Source organism: Coffea arabica, chromosome 11e, assembly GCF_036785885.1.
Source record: "Coffea arabica cultivar ET-39 chromosome 11e, Coffea Arabica ET-39 HiFi, whole genome shotgun sequence".
In the NCBI taxonomy this organism is placed as follows: Eukaryota; Viridiplantae; Streptophyta; class Magnoliopsida; order Gentianales; family Rubiaceae; genus Coffea; species Coffea arabica.
Genome location: NC_092331.1, coordinates 33,713,342 through 33,730,676, shown reverse-complemented (window position 1 = coordinate 33,730,676; position 17,335 = coordinate 33,713,342). Strand labels below are relative to the sequence as shown.

Here is a 17,335-nt window from a genome sequence, read left to right as displayed (position 1 = left end):
CTTCACGCTTGCACTGATACATTTGCGCCGACAAATTTGAGCGACGATCCGGGCTTTGATCGAGCCGTACCGTTCCTGATTTGTCTCGCGCCTTCAGATCCTCCTTCACGCTTCGACAAGAAGCAAAATATTAAGCAATCGTTCCGACGGAGCTAAATTACTACAGGATAAAGAACGAATAGAAAATTTGAATTTCGAAACAAAAAAGAGAGGGGTGCAACAAGAGGAATTCCCAGGGGGTCACCCATCCTAGCACTACTCTCGCCCAAGCATGCTTAACTTCGGAGTTCTGATGGGATCCGGTGCATTAGTGCTGGTATGATCGCACCCGCCATGTTCCTTTCGCTTTATTCTTTTAAACTACCCCGTCCTGCGAAGCAGTGTGGCTTTTCTAGACCGAAATTCATTTTAAGCGTCAATTCAAGCATTTTCCTATTATCCTTTTATTTATTTGCTTTCATAATTTTTTTTGTTATTGATTTGCCCCCTGTTTTTTTCCATCATCCCGCAACTCTACATTATCATGAAATCAATCCTTCACGCTTGCGCTGATACATTTGCGCCGACAAATTTGATCGACGATCCGGGCTTTGATCGAGCCGTACCGTTCCTGATTTGTCTCGCACCTTCAGATCCTCCTTCACCCTTCGACAAGAAGCAAAATATTAAGCAATCGTTCCGACGGAGCTAAATTACTACAGGATAAAGAACGAATAGGAAATTTGGATTTCGAAACAAAAAAGAGAGGGGTGCAACACGAGGACTTCCCAAGGGGTCACCAATCCAAGTACTACTCTCGCCCAAACACGCTTAATTTCGAAGTTCTGATGGGATCTGGTGCATTAGTGCTGGTATGATCGCACCCGCCATATTCCTTTCGCTTTATTCTTTTAAACTACCCCGTCCTGCGAAACAGTGTGGCTTTTCTAGACCGAAATTCATTTTAAGCGTCAATTCAAGCATTTTCCTATTATCCTTTTATTTATTTGCTTTCATAATTTTTTTTGTTATTGATTTGCCCCCTGTTTTTTTCCATCATCCCGCAACTCTACATTATCATGAAATCAATCCTTCACGCTTGCACTGATACATTTGCGCCGACAAATTTGAGCGACGATCCGGGCTTTGATCGAGCCGTACCGTTCCTGATTTGTCTCGCGCCTTCAGATCCTCCTTCACGCTTCGACAAGAAGCAAAATATTAAGCAATCGTTCCGACGGAGCTAAATTACTACAGGATAAAGAACGAATAGAAAATTTGAATTTCGAAACAAAAAAGAGAGGGGTGCAACAAGAGGAATTCCCAGGGGGTCACCCATCCTAGCACTACTCTCGCCCAAGCATGCTTAACTTCGGAGTTCTGATGGGATCCGGTGCATTAGTGCTGGTATGATCGCACCCGCCATGTTCCTTTCGCTTTATTCTTTTAAACTACCCCGTCCTGCGAAGCAGTGTGGCTTTTCTAGACCGAAATTCATTTTAAGCGTCAATTCAAGCATTTTCCTATTATCCTTTTATTTATTTGCTTTCATAATTTTTTTTGTTATTGATTTGCCCCCTGTTTTTTTCCATCATCCCGCAACTCTACATTATCATGAAATCAATCCTTCACGCTTGCGCTGATACATTTGCGCCGACAAATTTGATCGACGATCCGGGCTTTGATCGAGCCGTACCGTTCCTGATTTGTCTCGCGCCTTCAGATCCTCCTTCACCCTTCGACAAGAAGCAAAATATTAAGCAATCGTTCCGACGGAGCTAAATTACTACAGGATAAAGAACGAATAGGAAATTTGGATTTCGAAACAAAAAAGAGAGGGGTGCAACACGAGGACTTCCCAGGGCGTCACCAATCCAAGTACTACTCTCGCCCAAACACGCTTAATTTCGAAGTTCTGATGGGATCCGGTGCATTAGTGCTGGTATGATCGCACCCGCCATATTCCTTTCGCTTTATTCTTTTAAACTACCCCGTCCTGCGAAGCAGTGTGGCTTTTCTAGACCGAAATTCATTTTAAGCGTCAATTCAAGCATTTTCCTATTATCCTTTTATTTATTTGCTTTCATAATTTTTTTTGTTATTGATTTGCCCCCTGTTTTTTTCCATCATCCCGCAACTCTAAATTATCATGAAATCAATCCTTCACGCTTGCGCTGATACATTTGCGCCGACAAATTTGATCGACGATCCGGGCTTTGATCGAGCCGTACCGTTCCTGATTTGTCTCGCGCCTTCAGATCCTCCTTCACCCTTCGACAAGAAGCAAAATATTAAGCAATCGTTCCGACGGAGCTAAATTACTACAGGATAAAGAACGAATAGAAAATTTGGATTTCGAAACAAAAAAGAAAGGGGTGCAACACGAGGACTTCCCAGGGGGTCACCAATCCAAGTACTACTCTCGCCCAAACACGCTTAATTTCGAAGTTCTGATGGGATCCGGTGCATTAGTGCTGGTATGATCGCACCCGCCATATTCCTTTCGCTTTATTCTTTTAAACTACCCCGTCCTGCGAAGCAGTGTGGCTTTTCTAGACCGAAATTCATTTTAAGCGTCAATTCAAGCATTTTCCTATTATCCTTTTATTTATTTGCTTTCATAATTTTTTTTGTTATTGATTTGACCCCTGTTTTTTTCCATCATCCCGCAACTCTACATTATCATGAAATCAATCCTTCACGCTTGCGCTGATACATTTGCGCCGACAAATTTGAGCGACGATCCGGGCTTTGATCGAGCCGTACCGTTCCTGATTTGTCTCGCGCCTTCAGATCCTCCTTCACGCTTCGACAAGAAGCAAAATATTAAGCAATCGTTCCGACGGAGCTAAATTACTACAGGATAAAGAACGAATAGAAAATTTGAATTTCGAAACAAAAAAGAGAGGGGTGCAACAAGAGGAATTCCCAGGGGGTCACCCATCCTAGCACTACTCTCGCCCAAGCATGCTTAACTTCGGAGTTCTGATGGGATCCGGTGCATTAGTGCTGTTATGATCGCACCCGCCATGTTCCTTTCGCTTTATTCTTTTAAACTACCCCGTCCTGCGAAGCAGTGTGGCTTTTCTAGACCGAAATTCATTTTAAGCGTCAATTCAAGCATTTTCCTATTATCCTTTTATTTATTTGCTTTCATATTTTTTTTTTGTTATTGATTTGCCCCCTGTTTTTTTCCATCATCCCGCAACTCTAAATTATCATGAAATCAATCCTTCACGCTTGCGCTGATACATTTGCGCCGATAAATTTGAGCGACGATCCGGGCTTTGATCGAGCCGTACCGTTCCTGATTTGTCTCGCGCCTTCAGATCCGCCTTCATGCTTCGAGAAGAAGCAAAATATAAAGCAATCGTTCCGAAGGACCAAAATTACTACAGGATAAAGAACGAATAGAAAATTTGAATTTCGAAACAAAAAAGAGAGGGGTGCAACAAGAGGACTTCCCAGGGGGTCACCCATCCTAGTACTACTCTCGCCCAAGCATGCTTAACTTCGGAGTTCTGATGGGATCCGGTGCATTAGTGCTGGTATGATCGCACCCGCCATGTTCCTTTCGCTTTATTCTTTTAAACTACCCCGTCCTGCGAAGCAGTGTGGCTTTTCTAGACCGAAATTCATTTTAAGCGTCAATTCAAGCATTTTCCTATTATCCTTTTATTTATTTGCTTTCATAATTTTTTTTGTTATTGATTTGCCCCCTGTTTTTTTCCATCATCCCGCAACTCTAAATTATCATGAAATCAATCCTTCACGCTTGCGCTGATACATTTGCGCCGACAAATTTGAGCGACGATCCGGGCTTTGATCGAGCCGTACCGTTCCTGATTTGTCTCGCTCCTTCAGATCCGCCTTCATGCTTCGAGAAGAAGCAAAATATAAAGCAATCGTTCCGAAGGACCTAAATTACTACAGGATAAAGAACGAATAGAAAATTTGAATTTCGAAACAAAAAAGAGAGGGGTGCAACAAGAGGAATTCCCAGGGGGTCACCCATCCTAGTACTACTCTCGCCCAAGCATGCTTAACTTCGGAGTTCTGATGGGATCCGGTGCATTAGTGCTGGTATGATCGCACCCGCCATGTTCCTTTCGCTTTATTCTTTTAAACTACCCCGTCCTGCGAAGCAGTGTGGCTTTTCTAGACCGAAATTCATTTTAAGCGTCAATTCAAGCATTTTCCTATTATCCTTTTATTTATTTGCTTTCATATTTTTTTTTTGTTATTGATTTGCCCCCTGTTTTTTTCCATCATCCCGCAACTCTAAATTATGATGAAATCAATCCTTCACGCTTGCGCTGATACATTTGCGCCGACAAATTTGAGCGACGATCCAGGCTTTGATCGAGCCGTACCGTTCCTGATTTGTCTCGCGCCTTCAGATCCTCCTTCACGCTTCGACAAGAAGCAAAATATTAAGCAATTGTTCCGACGGAGCTAAATTACTACTGGATAAAGAACGAAAAGGAAATTTGGATTTCGAAACAAAAAAGAGAGGGGTGCAACACGAGGACTTCCCAGGGGGTCACCAATCCAAGTACTACTCTCGCCCAAACACGCTTAATTTCGATGTTCTGATGGGATCCGGTGCATTAGTGCTGGTATGATCGCACCCGCCATATTCCTTTCGCTTTATTCTTTTAAACTACCCCGTCCTGCGAAGCAGTGTGGCTTTTATAGACCGAAATTCATTTTAAGCGTCAATTCAAGCATTTTCCTATTATCCTTTTATTTATTTGCTTTCATATTTTTTTTTTGTTATTGATTTGCCCCCTGTTTTTTTCCATCATCCCGCAACTCTAAATTATCATGAAATCAATCCTTCACGCTTGCGCTGATACATTTGCGCCGACAAATTTGAGCGACGATCCGGGCTTTGATCGAGCCGTACCGTTCCTGATTTGTCTCGCGCCTTCAGATCCTCCTTCACGCTTCGACAAGAAGCAAAATATTAAGCAATCGTTCCGACGGAGCTAAATTACTACAGGATAAAGGAAGAATAGGAAATTTGGATTTCGAAACAAAAAAGAGAGGGGTGCAACACGAGGACTTCCCAGGGGGTCACCAATCCAAGTACTACTCTCGCCCAAACACGCTTAATTTCGAAGTTCTGATGGGATCCGGTGCATTAGTGCTGGTATGATCGCACCCGCCATATTCCTTTCGCTTTATTCTTTTAAACTACCCCGTCCTGCGAAGCAGTGTGGCTTTTCTAGACCGAAATTCATTTTAAGCGTCAATTCAAGCATTTTCCTATTATCCTTTTATTTATTTGCTTTCATAATTTTTTTTTTATTGATTTGCCCCCTGTTTTTTTCCATCATCCCGCAACTCTACATTATCATGAAATCAATCCTTCACGCTTGCGCTGATACATTTGCGCCGACAAATTTGATCGACGATCCGGGCTTTGATCGAGCCGTACCGTTCCTGATTTGTCTCGCGCCTTCAGATCCTCCTTCACCCTTCGACAAGAAGCAAAATATTAAGCAATCGTTCCGACGGAGCTAAATTACTACAGGATAAAGAACGAATAGGAAATTTGGATTTCGAAACAAAAAAGAGAGGGGTGCAACACGAGGACTTCCCAGGGGGTCACCAATCCAAGTACTACTCTCGCCCAAACACGCTTAATTTCGAAGTTCTGATGGGATCCGGTGCATTAGTGCTGGTATGATCGCACCCGCCATATTCCTTTCGTTTTATTCTTTTAAACTACCCCGTCCTGCGAAGCAGTGTGGCTTTTCTAGACCGAAATTCATTTTAAGCGTCAATTCAAGCATTTTCCTATTATCCTTTTATTTATTTGCTTTCATAATTTTTTTTGTTATTGATTTGCCCCCTGTTTTTTTCCATCATCCCGCAACTCTACATTATCATGAAATCAATCCTTCACGCTTGCGCTGATACATTTGCGCCGACAAATTTGAGCGACGATCCGGGCTTTGATCGAGCCGTACCGTTCCTGATTTGTCTCGCGCCTTCAGATCCTCCTTCACGCTTCGACAAGAAGCAAAATATTAAGCAATCGTTCCGACGGAGCTAAATTACTACAGGATAAAGAACGAATAGAAAATTTGAATTTCGAAACAAAAAAGAGAGGGGTGCAACAAGAGGAATTCCCAGGGGGTCACCCATCCTAGCACTACTCTCGCCCAAGCAGGCTTAACTTCGGAGTTCTGATGGGATCCGGTGCATTAGTGCTGGTATGATCGCACCCGCCATGTTCCTTTCGCTTTATTCTTTTAAACTACCCCGTCCTGCGAAGCAGTGTGGCTTTTCTAGACCGAAATTCATTTTAAGCGTCAATTCAAGCATTTTCCTATTATCCTTTTATTTATTTGCTTTCATATTTTTTTTTTGTTATTGATTTGCCCCCTGTTTTTTTCCATCATCCCGCAACTCTAAATTATCATGAAATCAATCCTTCACGCTTGCGCTGATACATTTGCGCCGATAAATTTGAGCGACGATCCGGGCTTTGATCGAGCCGTACCGTTCCTGATTTGTCTCGCGCCTTCAGATCCGCCTTCATGCTTCGAGAAGAAGCAAAATATAAAGCAATCGTTCCGAAGGACCAAAATTACTACAGGATAAAGAACGAATAGAAAATTTGAATTTCGAAACAAAAAAGAGAGGGGTGCAACAAGAGGACTTCCCAGGGGGTCACCCATCCTAGTACTACTCTCGCCCAAGCATGCTTAACTTCGGAGTTTTGATGGGATCCGGTGCATTAGTGCTGGTATGATCGCACCCGCCATGTTCCTTTCGCTTTATTCTTTTAAACTACCCCGTCCTGCGAAGCAGTGTGGCTTTTCTAGACCGAAATTCATTTTAAGCGTCAATTCAAGCATTTTCCTATTATCCTTTTATTTATTTGCTTTCATAATTTTTTTTGTTATTGATTTGCCCCCTGTTTTTTTCCATCATCCCGCAACTCTAAATTATCATGAAATCAATCCTTCACGCTTGCGCTGATACATTTGCGCCGACAAATTTGAGCGACGATCCGGGCTTTGATCGAGCCGTACCGTTCCTGATTTGTCTCGCTCCTTCAGATCCGCCTTCATGCTTCGAGAAGAAGCAAAATATAAAGCAATCGTTCCGAAGGACCTAAATTACTACAGGATAAAGAACGAATAGAAAATTTGAATTTCGAAACAAAAAAGAGAGGGGTGCAACAAGAGGAATTCCCAGGGGGTCACCCATCCTAGTACTACTCTCGCCCAAGCATGCTTAACTTCGGAGTTCTGATGGGATCCGGTGCATTAGTGCTGGTATGATCGCACCCGCCATGTTCCTTTCGCTTTATTCTTTTAAACTACCCCGTCCTGCGAAGCAGTGTGGCTTTTCTAGACCGAAATTCATTTTAAGCGTCAATTCAAGCATTTTCCTATTATCCTTTTATTTATTTGCTTTCATATTTTTTTTTGTTATTGATTTGCCCCCTGTTTTTTTCCATCATCCCGCAACTCTAAATTATGATGAAATCAATCCTTCACGCTTGCGCTGATACATTTGCGCCGACAAATTTGAGCGACGATCCAGGCTTTGATCGAGCCGTACCGTTCCTGATTTGTCTCGCGCCTTCAGATCCTCCTTCACGCTTCGACAAGAAGCAAAATATTAAGCAATTGTTCCGACGGAGCTAAATTACTACTGGATAAAGAACGAAAAGGAAATTTGGATTTCGAAACAAAAAAGAGAGGGGTGCAACACGAGGACTTCCCAGGGGGTCACCAATCCAAGTACTACTCTCGCCCAAACACGCTTAATTTCGATGTTCTGATGGGATCCGGTGCATTAGTGCTGGTATGATCGCACCCGCCATATTCCTTTCGCTTTATTCTTTTAAACTACCCCGTCCTGCGAAGCAGTGTGGCTTTTATAGACCGAAATTCATTTTAAGCGTCAATTCAAGCATTTTCCTATTATCCTTTTATTTATTTGCTTTCATATTTTTTTTTTGTTATTGATTTGCCCCCTGTTTTTTTCCATCATCCCGCAACTCTAAATTATCATGAAATCAATCCTTCACGCTTGCGCTGATACATTTGCGCCGACAAATTTGAGCGACGATCCGGGCTTTGATCGAGCCGTACCGTTCCTGATTTGTCTCGCGCCTTCAGATCCTCCTTCACCCTTCGACAAGAAGCAAAATATTAAGCAATCGTTCCGACGGAGCTAAATTACTACAGGATAAAGAACGAATAGGAAATTTGGATTTCGAAACAAAAAAGAGAGGGGTGCAACACGAGGACTTCCCAGGGGGTCACCAATCCAAGTACTACTCTCGCCCAAACACGCTTAATTTCGAAGTTCTGATGGGATCCGGTGCATTAGTGCTGGTATGATCGCACCCGCCATATTCCTTTCGCTTTATTCTTTTAAACTACCCCGTCCTGCGAAGCAGTGTGGCTTTTCTAGACCGAAATTCATTTTAAGCGTCAATTCAAGCATTTTCCTATTATCCTTTTATTTATTTGCTTTCATAATTTTTTTTGTTATTGATTTGCCCCCTGTTTTTTTCCATCATCCCGCAACTCTACATTATCATGAAATCAATCCTTCACGCTTGCGCTGATACATTTGCGCCGACAAATTTGAGCGACGATCCGGGCTTTGATCGAGCCGTACCGTTCCTGATTTGTCTCGCGCCTTCAGATCCTCCTTCACGCTTCGACAAGAAGCAAAATATTAAGCAATCGTTCCGACGGAGCTAAATTACTACAGGATAAAGAACGAATAGAAAATTTGAATTTCGAAACAAAAAAGAGAGGGGTGCAACAAGAGGAATTCCCAGGGGGTCACCCATCCTAGCACTACTCTCGCCCAAGCAGGCTTAACTTCGGAGTTCTGATGGGATCCGGTGCATTAGTGCTGGTATGATCGCACCCGCCATGTTCCTTTCGCTTTATTCTTTTAAACTACCCCGTCCTGCGAAGCAGTGTGGCTTTTCTAGACCGAAATTCATTTTAAGCGTCAATTCAAGCATTTTCCTATTATCCTTTTATTTATTTGCTTTCATATTTTTTTTTTGTTATTGATTTGCCCCCTGTTTTTTTCCATCATCCCGCAACTCTAAATTATCATGAAATCAATCCTTCACGCTTGCGGTGATACATTTGCGCCGACAAATTTGAGCGACGATCCGGGCTTTGATCGAGCCGTACCGTTCCTGATTTGTCTCGCGCCTTCAGATCCTCCTTCACGCTTCGACAAGAAGCAAAATATTAAGCAATCGTTCCGACGGAGCTAAATTACTACAGGATAAAGAACGAATAGGAAATTTGGATTTCGAAACAAAAAAGAGAGGGGTGCAACACGAGGACTTCCCAGGGGGTCACCAATCCAAGTACTACTCTCGCCCAAACACGCTTAATTTCGAAGTTCTGATGGGATCCGGTGCATTAGTGCTGGTATGATCGCACCCGCCATATTCCTTTCGCTTTATTCTTTTAAACTACCCCGTCCTGCGAAGCAGTGTGGCTTTTCTAGACCGAAATTCATTTTAAGCGTCAATTCAAGCATTTTCCTATTATCCTTTTATTTATTTGCTTTCATAATTTTTTTTGTTATTGATATGCCCCCTGTTTTTTTCCATCATCCCGCAACTCTACATTATCATGAAATCAATCCTTCACGCTTGCGCTGATACATTTGCGCCGACAAATTTGAACGACGATCCGGGCTTTGATCGAGCCGTACCGTTCCTGATTTGTCTCGCGCCTTCAGATCCTCCTTCACCCTTCGAAAAGAAGCAAAATATTAAGCAATCGTTCCGACGGAGCTAAATTACTACAGGATAAAGAACGAATAGGAAATTTGGATTTCGAAACAAAAAAGAGAGGGGTGCAACACGAGGACTTCCCAGGGGGTCACCAATCCAAGTACTACTCTCGCCCAAACACGCTTAATTTCGAAGTTCTGATGGGATCCGGTGCATTAGTGCTGGTATGATCGCACCCGCCATATTCCTTTCGCTTTATTCTTTTAAACTACCCCGTCCTGCGAAGCAGTGTGGCTTTTCTAGACCAAAATTCATTTTAAGCGTCAATTCAAGCATTTTCCTATTATCCTTTTATTTATTTGCTTTCATAATTTTTTTTGTTATTGATTTGCCCCCTGTTTTTTTTCATCATCCCGCAACTCTACATTATCATGAAATCAATCCTTCACGCTTGCGCTGATACATTTGCGCCGACAAATTTGAGCGACGATCCGGGCTTTGATCGAGCCGTACCGTTCCTGATTTGTCTCGCGCCTTCAGATCCTCCTTCACGCTTCGACAAGAAGCAAAATATTAAGCAATCGTTCCGACGGAGCTAAATTACTACAGGATAAAGAACGAATAGAAAATTTGAATTTCGAAACAAAAAAGAGAGGGGTGCAACAAGAGGAATTCCCAGGGGGTCACCCATCCTAGCACTACTCTCGCCCAAGCATGCTTAACTTCGGAGTTCTGATGGGATCTGGTGCATTAGTGCTGGTATGATCGCACCCGCCATGTTCCTTTCGCTTTATTCTTTTAAACTACCCCGTCCTGCGAAGCAGTGTGGCTTTTCTAGACCGAAATTCATTTTAAGCGTCAATTCAAGCATTTTCCTGTTATCCTTTTATTTATTTGCTTTCATATTTTTTTTTTGTTATTGATTTGCCCCCTGTTTTTTTCCATCATCCCGCAACTCTAAATTATCATGAAATCAATCCTTCACGCTTGCGCTGATACATTTGCGCCGATAAATTTGAGCGACGATCCGGGCTTTGATCGAGCCGTACCGTTCCTGATTTGTCTCGCGCCTTCAGATCCGCCTTCATGCTTCGAGAAGAAGCAAAATATAAAGCAATCGTTCCGAAGGACCTAAATTACTACAGGATAAAGAACGAATAGGAAATTTGGATTTCGAAACAAAAAAGAGAGGGGTGCAACACGAGGACTTCCCAGGGGGTCACCAATCCAAGTACTACTCTCGCCCAAACACGCTTAATTTCGAAGTTCTGATGGGATCCGGTGCATTTGTGCTGGTATGATCGCACCCGCCATATTCCTTTCGCTTTATTCTTTTAAACTACCCCGTCCTGCGAAGCAGTGTGGCTTTTCTAGACCGAAATTCATTTTAAGCGTCAATTCAAGCATTTTCCTATTATCCTTTTATTTATTTGCTTTCATAATTTTTTTTGTTATTGATTTGCCCCCTGTTTTTTTCCATCATCCCGCAACTCTACATTATCATGAAATCAATCCTTCACGCTTGCGCTGATACATTTGCGCCGACAAATTTGATCGACGATCCGGGCTTTGATCGAGCCGTACCGTTCCTGATTTGTCTCGCGCCTTCAGATCCTCCTTCACCCTTCGACAAGAAGCAAAATATTAAGCAATCGTTCCGACGGAGCTAAATTACTACAGGATAAAGAACGAATAGGAAATTTGGATTTCGAAACAAAAAAGAGAGGGGTGCAACACGAGGACTTCCCAAGGGGTCACCAATCCAAGTACTACTCTCGCCCAAACACGCTTAATTTCGAAGTTCTGATAGGATCTGGTGCATTAGTGCTTGTATGATCGCACCCGCCATATTCCTTTCGCTTTATTCTTTTAAACTACCCCATTCTGCGAAGCAGTGTGGCTTTTCTAGACCGAAATTCATTTTAAGCGTCAATTCAAGCATTTTCCTATTATCCTTTTATTTATTTGCTTTCATAATTTTTTTTGTTATTGATTTGCCCCCTGTTTTTTTCCATCATCCCGCAACTCTACATTATCATGAAATCAATCCTTCACGCTTGCACTGATACATTTGCGCCGACAAATTTGAGCGACGATCCGGGCTTTGATCGAGCCGTACCGTTCCTGATTTGTCTCGCACCTTCAGATCCTCCTTCACGCTTCGACAAGAAGCAAAATATTAAGCAATCGTTCCGACGGAGCTAAATTACTACAGGATAAAGAACGAATAGAAAATTTGAATTTCGAAACAAAAAAGAGAGGGGTGCAACAAGAGGAATTCCCAGGGGGTCACCCATCCTAGCACTACTCTCGCCCAAGCATGCTTAACTTCGGAGTTCTGATGGGATCCGGTGCATTAGTGCTGGTATGATCGCACCCGCCATGTTCCTTTCGCTTTATTCTTTTAAACTACCCCGTCCTGCGAAGCAGTGTGGCTTTTCTAGACCGAAATTCATTTTAAGCGTCAATTCAAGCATTTTCCTATTATCCTTTTATTTATTTGCTTTCATAATTTTTTTTGTTATTGATTTGCCCCCTGTTTTTTTCCATCATCCCGCAACTCTAAATTATCATGAAATCAATCCTTCACGCTTGCGCTGATACATTTGCGCCGACAAATTTGAGCGACGATCCGGGCTTTGATCGAGCCGTACCGTTCCTGATTTGTCTCGCTCCTTCAGATCCGCCTTCATGCTTCGAGAAGAAGCAAAATATAAAGCAATCGTTCCGAAGGACCTAAATTACTACAGGATAAAGAACGAATAGAAAATTTGAATTTCGAAACAAAAAAGAGAGGGGTGCAACAAGAGGAATTCCCAGGGGGTCACCCATCCTAGTACTACTCTCGCCCAAGCATGCTTAACTTCGGAGTTCTGATGGGATCCGGTGCATTAGTGCTGGTATGATCGCACCCGCCATGTTCCTTTCGCTTTATTCTTTTAAACTACCCCGTCCTGCGAAGCAGTGTGGCTTTTCTAGACCGAAATTCATTTTAAGCGTCAATTCAAGCATTTTCCTATTATCCTTTTATTTATTTGCTTTCATATTTTTTTTTTGTTATTGATTTGCCCCCTGTTTTTTTCCATCATCCCGCAACTCTAAATTATGATGAAATCAATCCTTCACGCTTGCGCTGATACATTTGCGCCGACAAATTTGAGCGACGATCCAGGCTTTGATCGAGCCGTACCGTTCCTGATTTGTCTCGCGCCTTCAGATCCTCCTTCACGCTTCGACAAGAAGCAAAATATTAAGCAATTGTTCCGACGGAGCTAAATTACTACTGGATAAAGAACGAAAAGGAAATTTGGATTTCGAAACAAAAAAGAGAGGGGTGCAACACGAGGACTTCCCAGGGGGTCACCAATCCAAGTACTACTCTCGCCCAAACACGCTTAATTTCGATGTTCTGATGGGATCCGGTGCATTAGTGCTGGTATGATCGCACCCGCCATATTCCTTTCGCTTTATTCTTTTAAACTACCCCGTCCTGCGAAGCAGTGTGGCTTTTATAGACCGAAATTCATTTTAAGCGTCAATTCAAGCATTTTCCTATTATCCTTTTATTTATTTGCTTTCATATTTTTTTTTTGTTATTGATTTGCCCCCTGTTTTTTTCCATCATCCCGCAACTCTAAATTATCATGAAATCAATCCTTCACGCTTGCGCTGATACATTTGCGCCGACAAATTTGAGCGACGATCCGGGCTTTGATCGAGCCGTACCGTTCCTGATTTGTCTCGCGCCTTCAGATCCTCCTTCACGCTTCGACAAGAAGCAAAATATTAAGCAATCGTTCCGACGGAGCTAAATTACTACAGGATAAAGGAAGAATAGGAAATTTGGATTTCGAAACAAAAAAGAGAGGGGTGCAACACGAGGACTTCCCAGGGGGTCACCAATCCAAGTACTACTCTCGCCCAAACACGCTTAATTTCGAAGTTCTGATGGGATCCGGTGCATTAGTGCTGGTATGATCGCACCCGCCATATTCCTTTCGCTTTATTCTTTTAAACTACCCCGTCCTGCGAAGCAGTGTGGCTTTTCTAGACCGAAATTCATTTTAAGCGTCAATTCAAGCATTTTCCTATTATCCTTTTATTTATTTGCTTTCATAATTTTTTTTTTATTGATTTGCCCCCTGTTTTTTTCCATCATCCCGCAACTCTACATTATCATGAAATCAATCCTTCACGCTTGCGCTGATACATTTGCGCCGACAAATTTGATCGACGATCCGGGCTTTGATCGAGCCGTACCGTTCCTGATTTGTCTCGCGCCTTCAGATCCTCCTTCACCCTTCGACAAGAAGCAAAATATTAAGCAATTGTTCCGACGGAGCTAAATTACTACTGGATAAAGAACGAAAAGGAAATTTGGATTTCGAAACAAAAAAGAGAGGGGTGCAACACGAGGACTTCCCAGGGGGTCACCAATCCAAGTACTACTCTCGCCCAAACACGCTTAATTTCGATGTTCTGATGGGATCCGGTGCATTAGTGCTGGTATGATCGCACCCGCCATATTCCTTTCGCTTTATTCTTTTAAACTACCCCGTCCTGCGAAGCAGTGTGGCTTTTATAGACCGAAATTCATTTTAAGCGTCAATTCAAGCATTTTCCTATTATCCTTTTATTTATTTGCTTTCATATTTTTTTTTTGTTATTGATTTGCCCCCTGTTTTTTTCCATCATCCCGCAACTCTAAATTATCATGAAATCAATCCTTCACGCTTGCGCTGATACATTTGCGCCGACAAATTTGAGCGACGATCCGGGCTTTGATCGAGCCGTACCGTTCCTGATTTGTCTCGCGCCTTCAGATCCTCCTTCACGCTTCGACAAGAAGCAAAATATTAAGCAATCGTTCCGACGGAGCTAAATTACTACAGGATAAAGGAAGAATAGGAAATTTGGATTTCGAAACAAAAAAGAGAGGGGTGCAACACGAGGACTTCCCAGGGGGTCACCAATCCAAGTACTACTCTCGCCCAAACACGCTTAATTTCGAAGTTCTGATGGGATCCGGTGCATTAGTGCTGGTATGATCGCACCCGCCATATTCCTTTCGCTTTATTCTTTTAAACTACCCCGTCCTGCGAAGCAGTGTGGCTTTTCTAGACCGAAATTCATTTTAAGCGTCAATTCAAGCATTTTCCTATTATCCTTTTATTTATTTGCTTTCATAATTTTTTTTTTATTGATTTGCCCCCTGTTTTTTTCCATCATCCCGCAACTCTACATTATCATGAAATCAATCCTTCACGCTTGCGCTGATACATTTGCGCCGACAAATTTGATCGACGATCCGGGCTTTGATCGAGCCGTACCGTTCCTGATTTGTCTCGCGCCTTCAGATCCTCCTTCACCCTTCGACAAGAAGCAAAATATTAAGCAATCGTTCCGACGGAGCTAAATTACTACAGGATAAAGAACGAATAGGAAATTTGGATTTCGAAACAAAAAAGAGAGGGGTGCAACACGAGGACTTCCCAGGGGGTCACCAATCCAAGTACTACTCTCGCCCAAACACGCTTAATTTCGAAGTTCTGATGGGATCCGGTGCATTAGTGCTGGTATGATCGCACCCGCCATATTCCTTTCGCTTTATTCTTTTAAACTACCCCGTCCTGCGAAGCAGTGTGGCTTTTCTAGACCGAAATTCATTTTAAGCGTCAATTCAAGCATTTTCCTATTATCCTTTTATTTATTTGCTTTCATAATTTTTTTTGTTATTGATTTGCCCCCTGTTTTTTTCCATCATCCCGCAACTCTACATTATCATGAAATCAATCCTTCACGCTTGCGCTGATACATTTGCGCCGACAAATTTGAGCGACGATCCGGGCTTTGATCGAGCCGTACCGTTCCTGATTTGTCTCGCGCCTTCAGATCCTCCTTCACGCTTCGACAAGAAGCAAAATATTAAGCAATCGTTCCGACGGAGCTAAATTACTACAGGATAAAGAACGAATAGAAAATTTGAATTTCGAAACAAAAAAGAGAGGGGTGCAACAAGAGGAATTCCCAGGGGGTCACCCATCCTAGCACTACTCTCGCCCAAGCAGGCTTAACTTCGGAGTTCTGATGGGATCCGGTGCATTAGTGCTGGTATGATCGCACCCGCCATGTTCCTTTCGCTTTATTCTTTTAAACTACCCCGTCCTGCGAAGCAGTGTGGCTTTTCTAGACCGAAATTCATTTTAAGCGTCAATTCAAGCATTTTCCTATTATCCTTTTATTTATTTGCTTTCATATTTTTTTTTTGTTATTGATTTGCCCCCTGTTTTTTTCCATCATCCCGCAACTCTAAATTATCATGAAATCAATCCTTCACGCTTGCGGTGATACATTTGCGCCGACAAATTTGAGCGACGATCCGGGCTTTGATCGAGCCGTACCGTTCCTGATTTGTCTCGCGCCTTCAGATCCTCCTTCACGCTTCGACAAGAAGCAAAATATTAAGCAATCGTTCCGACGGAGCTAAATTACTACAGGATAAAGAACGAATAGGAAATTTGGATTTCGAAACAAAAAAGAGAGGGGTGCAACACGAGGACTTCCCAGGGGGTCACCAATCCAAGTACTACTCTCGCCCAAACACGCTTAATTTCGAAGTTCTGATGGGATCCGGTGCATTAGTGCTGGTATGATCGCACCCGCCATATTCCTTTCGCTTTATTCTTTTAAACTACCCCGTCCTGCGAAGCAGTGTGGCTTTTCTAGACCGAAATTCATTTTAAGCGTCAATTCAAGCATTTTCCTATTATCCTTTTATTTATTTGCTTTCATAATTTTTTTTGTTATTGATATGCCCCCTGTTTTTTTCCATCATCCCGCAACTCTACATTATCATGAAATCAATCCTTCACGCTTGCGCTGATACATTTGCGCCGACAAATTTGAACGACGATCCGGGCTTTGATCGAGCCGTACCGTTCCTGATTTGTCTCGCGCCTTCAGATCCTCCTTCACCCTTCGAAAAGAAGCAAAATATTAAGCAATCGTTCCGACGGAGCTAAATTACTACAGGATAAAGAACGAATAGGAAATTTGGATTTCGAAACAAAAAAGAGAGGGGTGCAACACGAGGACTTCCCAGGGGGTCACCAATCCAAGTACTACTCTCGCCCAAACACGCTTAATTTCGAAGTTCTGATGGGATCCGGTGCATTAGTGCTGGTATGATCGCACCCGCCATATTCCTTTCGCTTTATTCTTTTAAACTACCCCGTCCTGCGAAGCAGTGTGGCTTTTCTAGACCAAAATTCATTTTAAGCGTCAATTCAAGCATTTTCCTATTATCCTTTTATTTATTTGCTTTCATAATTTTTTTTGTTATTGATTTGCCCCCTGTTTTTTTTCATCATCCCGCAACTCTACATTATCATGAAATCAATCCTTCACGCTTGCGCTGATACATTTGCGCCGACAAATTTGAGCGACGATCCGGGCTTTGATCGAGCCGTACCGTTCCTGATTTGTCTCGCGCCTTCAAATCCTCCTTCACTCTTCGACAAGAAGCAAAATATTAAGCAATCGTTCCGACGGAGCTAAATTACTACAGGATAAAGAACGAATAGAAAATTTGAATTTCGAAACAAAAAA

General features: G+C 42.6%; 31 non-coding genes and 1 pseudogene across 31 annotated transcripts; all 32 read right to left on the bottom strand.

Annotated features, from left to right (window-relative positions):
• Positions 1–211: 211 nt before the first annotated feature.
• LOC140032557 (5S ribosomal RNA) lies at positions 212–330 on the bottom strand. The gene has a single exon (XR_011836483.1). It is a non-coding gene; the product is annotated as a 5S ribosomal RNA (ribosomal RNA).
• A 416-nt stretch (positions 331–746) lies between these two features.
• Positions 747–865, bottom strand: LOC140024169 (5S ribosomal RNA). The gene has a single exon (XR_011828141.1). It is a non-coding gene; the product is annotated as a 5S ribosomal RNA (ribosomal RNA).
• Positions 866–1,281: 416 nt separating this feature from the next.
• LOC140032556 (5S ribosomal RNA) lies at positions 1,282–1,400 on the bottom strand. The gene has a single exon (XR_011836481.1). It is a non-coding gene; the product is annotated as a 5S ribosomal RNA (ribosomal RNA).
• Positions 1,401–1,816: 416 nt separating this feature from the next.
• LOC140032618 (5S ribosomal RNA) lies at positions 1,817–1,935 on the bottom strand. Its single transcript, XR_011836543.1, has one exon. It is a non-coding gene; the product is annotated as a 5S ribosomal RNA (ribosomal RNA).
• Positions 1,936–2,351: 416 nt separating this feature from the next.
• On the bottom strand, positions 2,352–2,470 carry LOC140022708 (5S ribosomal RNA). Its single transcript, XR_011826687.1, has one exon. It is a non-coding gene; the product is annotated as a 5S ribosomal RNA (ribosomal RNA).
• Positions 2,471–2,886: 416 nt separating this feature from the next.
• LOC140023882 (5S ribosomal RNA) lies at positions 2,887–3,005 on the bottom strand. Its single transcript, XR_011827848.1, has one exon. It is a non-coding gene; the product is annotated as a 5S ribosomal RNA (ribosomal RNA).
• A 417-nt stretch (positions 3,006–3,422) lies between these two features.
• Positions 3,423–3,541, bottom strand: LOC140031808 (5S ribosomal RNA). The gene has a single exon (XR_011835733.1). It is a non-coding gene; the product is annotated as a 5S ribosomal RNA (ribosomal RNA).
• A 416-nt stretch (positions 3,542–3,957) lies between these two features.
• On the bottom strand, positions 3,958–4,076 carry LOC140031907 (5S ribosomal RNA). Its single transcript, XR_011835832.1, has one exon. It is a non-coding gene; the product is annotated as a 5S ribosomal RNA (ribosomal RNA).
• A 417-nt stretch (positions 4,077–4,493) lies between these two features.
• LOC140024546 (5S ribosomal RNA) lies at positions 4,494–4,612 on the bottom strand. Its single transcript, XR_011828520.1, has one exon. It is a non-coding gene; the product is annotated as a 5S ribosomal RNA (ribosomal RNA).
• A 417-nt stretch (positions 4,613–5,029) lies between these two features.
• On the bottom strand, positions 5,030–5,148 carry LOC140022706 (5S ribosomal RNA). The gene has a single exon (XR_011826685.1). It is a non-coding gene; the product is annotated as a 5S ribosomal RNA (ribosomal RNA).
• A 415-nt stretch (positions 5,149–5,563) lies between these two features.
• On the bottom strand, positions 5,564–5,682 carry LOC140022705 (5S ribosomal RNA). Its single transcript, XR_011826684.1, has one exon. It is a non-coding gene; the product is annotated as a 5S ribosomal RNA (ribosomal RNA).
• A 416-nt stretch (positions 5,683–6,098) lies between these two features.
• Positions 6,099–6,217, bottom strand: LOC140032643 (5S ribosomal RNA). Its single transcript, XR_011836568.1, has one exon. It is a non-coding gene; the product is annotated as a 5S ribosomal RNA (ribosomal RNA).
• A 417-nt stretch (positions 6,218–6,634) lies between these two features.
• On the bottom strand, positions 6,635–6,753 carry LOC140032602 (5S ribosomal RNA). The gene has a single exon (XR_011836528.1). It is a non-coding gene; the product is annotated as a 5S ribosomal RNA (ribosomal RNA).
• Positions 6,754–7,169: 416 nt separating this feature from the next.
• Positions 7,170–7,288, bottom strand: LOC140031905 (5S ribosomal RNA). Its single transcript, XR_011835830.1, has one exon. It is a non-coding gene; the product is annotated as a 5S ribosomal RNA (ribosomal RNA).
• A 416-nt stretch (positions 7,289–7,704) lies between these two features.
• LOC140024545 (5S ribosomal RNA) lies at positions 7,705–7,823 on the bottom strand. The gene has a single exon (XR_011828519.1). It is a non-coding gene; the product is annotated as a 5S ribosomal RNA (ribosomal RNA).
• Positions 7,824–8,240: 417 nt separating this feature from the next.
• LOC140022704 (5S ribosomal RNA) lies at positions 8,241–8,359 on the bottom strand. Its single transcript, XR_011826683.1, has one exon. It is a non-coding gene; the product is annotated as a 5S ribosomal RNA (ribosomal RNA).
• Positions 8,360–8,775: 416 nt separating this feature from the next.
• LOC140032642 (5S ribosomal RNA) lies at positions 8,776–8,894 on the bottom strand. The gene has a single exon (XR_011836567.1). It is a non-coding gene; the product is annotated as a 5S ribosomal RNA (ribosomal RNA).
• A 417-nt stretch (positions 8,895–9,311) lies between these two features.
• On the bottom strand, positions 9,312–9,430 carry LOC140022703 (5S ribosomal RNA). The gene has a single exon (XR_011826682.1). It is a non-coding gene; the product is annotated as a 5S ribosomal RNA (ribosomal RNA).
• Positions 9,431–9,846: 416 nt separating this feature from the next.
• Positions 9,847–9,965, bottom strand: LOC140022702 (5S ribosomal RNA). The gene has a single exon (XR_011826681.1). It is a non-coding gene; the product is annotated as a 5S ribosomal RNA (ribosomal RNA).
• Positions 9,966–10,381: 416 nt separating this feature from the next.
• Positions 10,382–10,500, bottom strand: LOC140023243 (5S ribosomal RNA). Its single transcript, XR_011827214.1, has one exon. It is a non-coding gene; the product is annotated as a 5S ribosomal RNA (ribosomal RNA).
• Positions 10,501–10,917: 417 nt separating this feature from the next.
• Positions 10,918–11,036, bottom strand: LOC140023715 (5S ribosomal RNA). Its single transcript, XR_011827683.1, has one exon. It is a non-coding gene; the product is annotated as a 5S ribosomal RNA (ribosomal RNA).
• Positions 11,037–11,452: 416 nt separating this feature from the next.
• Positions 11,453–11,571, bottom strand: LOC140025137 (5S ribosomal RNA; annotated as a pseudogene).
• A 416-nt stretch (positions 11,572–11,987) lies between these two features.
• On the bottom strand, positions 11,988–12,106 carry LOC140032555 (5S ribosomal RNA). Its single transcript, XR_011836480.1, has one exon. It is a non-coding gene; the product is annotated as a 5S ribosomal RNA (ribosomal RNA).
• A 416-nt stretch (positions 12,107–12,522) lies between these two features.
• Positions 12,523–12,641, bottom strand: LOC140031904 (5S ribosomal RNA). The gene has a single exon (XR_011835829.1). It is a non-coding gene; the product is annotated as a 5S ribosomal RNA (ribosomal RNA).
• A 417-nt stretch (positions 12,642–13,058) lies between these two features.
• LOC140024544 (5S ribosomal RNA) lies at positions 13,059–13,177 on the bottom strand. The gene has a single exon (XR_011828518.1). It is a non-coding gene; the product is annotated as a 5S ribosomal RNA (ribosomal RNA).
• Positions 13,178–13,594: 417 nt separating this feature from the next.
• LOC140022701 (5S ribosomal RNA) lies at positions 13,595–13,713 on the bottom strand. Its single transcript, XR_011826680.1, has one exon. It is a non-coding gene; the product is annotated as a 5S ribosomal RNA (ribosomal RNA).
• Positions 13,714–14,128: 415 nt separating this feature from the next.
• LOC140024543 (5S ribosomal RNA) lies at positions 14,129–14,247 on the bottom strand. The gene has a single exon (XR_011828517.1). It is a non-coding gene; the product is annotated as a 5S ribosomal RNA (ribosomal RNA).
• A 417-nt stretch (positions 14,248–14,664) lies between these two features.
• Positions 14,665–14,783, bottom strand: LOC140022700 (5S ribosomal RNA). Its single transcript, XR_011826679.1, has one exon. It is a non-coding gene; the product is annotated as a 5S ribosomal RNA (ribosomal RNA).
• Positions 14,784–15,198: 415 nt separating this feature from the next.
• LOC140022699 (5S ribosomal RNA) lies at positions 15,199–15,317 on the bottom strand. Its single transcript, XR_011826678.1, has one exon. It is a non-coding gene; the product is annotated as a 5S ribosomal RNA (ribosomal RNA).
• Positions 15,318–15,733: 416 nt separating this feature from the next.
• Positions 15,734–15,852, bottom strand: LOC140032640 (5S ribosomal RNA). Its single transcript, XR_011836565.1, has one exon. It is a non-coding gene; the product is annotated as a 5S ribosomal RNA (ribosomal RNA).
• A 417-nt stretch (positions 15,853–16,269) lies between these two features.
• On the bottom strand, positions 16,270–16,388 carry LOC140022698 (5S ribosomal RNA). Its single transcript, XR_011826677.1, has one exon. It is a non-coding gene; the product is annotated as a 5S ribosomal RNA (ribosomal RNA).
• A 416-nt stretch (positions 16,389–16,804) lies between these two features.
• Positions 16,805–16,923, bottom strand: LOC140022697 (5S ribosomal RNA). Its single transcript, XR_011826676.1, has one exon. It is a non-coding gene; the product is annotated as a 5S ribosomal RNA (ribosomal RNA).
• Between the last annotated feature and the right edge of the window lie 412 nt (positions 16,924–17,335).